Raw genomic sequence first — 2,297 nt, forward strand, 5'->3', positions numbered from 1 at the left:
TAGGAGACAAGCTAACAAACATCTCTCTATCCCTCGCTCTTGGTAGCCATGGCTGCTGACGTGAACCTCCTGAGCCTCCAGACTCTGCCACAATGACCAGAGACCATCCGAGACCACCCGAGACTTCAAGGGCAAGTAATCTTCATGGTCAAACATTATCTACAGTCAAACCTTTCTTCGTGGTCAAGTATAACACTCCGGCCGAGAGATAGCTGGACCTGCTTCCAGAGACACTGTCAGGTCGTATACCCCCTAATAGGCAGTAGAGTGAAGCCGTATATATTTAATATGCAGTAAAGCGAAATGTTTAGCTATTATATTGTCATAGCCTTTATCCTTTTAGCTCTGATATGTTAATATTGTATGCTGTGTGTAGTTGTATTGGAAACTGACATAAAGCATTCAAAACCTAAACAGTGTGTTGAGTCCTCTCTTACCACTCCTGAGGTATTTCTCGTGGTGGAATCCAGTGTACGAACACCTGAGTGAAGGAGCTCTGTCGCCATCCTTCCCAGTGGGAAGTGCCACTTGGCCTTTGCTTGTGACAAATACACACAATTTTTTTTTTTTTTTTTTTTTTTTTTTTGGTTTTTCGAGACAGGGTTTCTCTGTATAACCCTGGCTGTCCTGGAACTCACTCTGTAGACCAGGCTGGCCTCGAACTCAGAAATCCAGCGCCTCTGCCTCCTAAATGCTGGGATTAAAGGCATGCACCACCACCACCTGCCTTCATGGTAACATTTTAAATATATTTGTTGCAGTATATCTGAATGGCATCAACTCAGGTAACACTGTCAAGGTATCATTAGCAAAACATTGTATTGGGTAAGTAGAGAGGAAATAAAGTTTAGTGACCTGTTTAATTAATGTGATACAGTAAGGATGCAATTAAGATGTAAGCTGTGATAGTAGCAACTCCACAGCTAGGCTGAAAGCAGTCAACCTAATTTATCTTGACAAATGTATAAAATAGTTTTCTGTCTGCTTGTGAAGCTGGGGTCCAAGGAGAATGGTAGAGTTGAGGCAGGAAATTAGTCAATAATAGCATTACCATACAGATCGAAAAATACCATTCAGTTATGTACAGAATAGAAGGCTAACTAAAAACATGTAAGGTTTTAGTCAGAAAGCATGTACTCATGTCTTGTAGTGTTACTGCTCACCAGTATCTGGCTCCCTTCTATTTCTAGGCACATGGGGAACTGTGCTTCATGTGCATTCTTATGTCTAGTTAACTTATTTGGCCAATGGAAGAAGTCCTTTCAGAGTAGAACTATCAAACTATGGGATACTTCTCCCAAGGGTCCTTTGCTTGGTGAATGCAGCACTAGGAAATGGGATACTATGGCATTATATGATAGTCGGTGCAGGAATAACCCAGAAATATTGATCTACTCAGATTGTGTAGCTGTTTCTCATTTTATCACCTGATATAATATGTGGGTCTTATAAAGGTAAAGATTTGTTTTTAAGGAATACAGTGAGAGTCGGTTTAGGAAATATAAGAGCGCTTGCCCCAAAATTCCAGGGAATTAACTAAGATGTATATATTTACTGGCAACTAACAGAACAAAGATGTGGAGAACTGTGCTAGTGCTCTGACCGACCTGAGGAGTTGTAAATGCTAAACTAGTGAGTCAGTACCAAAGGCACACAGCGGATGTGCACCCCACTCTTAAAGAGCTGATGTCTTTATCTCTCCACTCCTTAGGACGGAGACTGCAAATAACTGGGGACATAACAGAAAGGGAAACTAACAACACAAAATAAAAGGCTTCCTGGAGCACCTGTTTTTCTATTATTATGATAGTGCAGTGTTTTTATATTTAAACGAAGATCTATTTCATAGGATGGCAAGCTGAGGCAACTTCTTAAGATATGCTGAAACAAAAATAGTTTATCTTTATGCAGACACATTAAAGCTTTCCTCAAGACTCTGTGGAATGCTTGGCCTCCTCTAGGCCAAGAGATTGCTTAGATAGAAGTGAATCTAACTAATTGATGCTAATGTTAAGCCTTTGTCTCCAAATAGTTCAGCTAAAGCAGTGGCATCATCCATCTCATCCCTGTTTTGCTTTGTGTTAATCACAGAAGTATTTTTTGTGCTAAAATATTTGGCTGACTTGCTCCATATCATTACATTTCTGTAATTCATTGAAAGTTTATAACGTATCGGAACATGAGCCAGGTGTGGTGGCACATGCCTTTAATCCCAGCACTTGGGAGGCAGAGGCAGGTGGATTTCTCAGTTCAAAGCCAGCCTGGTCTACAGAGTGAGTCCAGGACAGCTGGGGTTA

At 40.9% G+C, this 2,297-nt stretch overlaps 1 long non-coding RNA gene across 1 annotated transcript in view; it reads left to right on the forward strand.

The window, feature by feature from the left end:
• Window positions 1-2,297, forward strand: part of LOC116076029 — a 23,752-nt gene continuing 21,455 nt past the window's right edge. Inside the window, exon 1 of the long non-coding RNA XR_004112786.1 lies at window positions 1-240. This is a non-coding gene — a long non-coding RNA (uncharacterized LOC116076029). The remainder of the gene's footprint in view (window positions 241-2,297) is intronic.

The sequence above is a fragment of the Mastomys coucha genome, unplaced genomic scaffold (assembly GCF_008632895.1).
Source record: "Mastomys coucha isolate ucsf_1 unplaced genomic scaffold, UCSF_Mcou_1 pScaffold4, whole genome shotgun sequence".
Classification (NCBI taxonomy): Eukaryota; Metazoa; Chordata; class Mammalia; order Rodentia; family Muridae; genus Mastomys; species Mastomys coucha.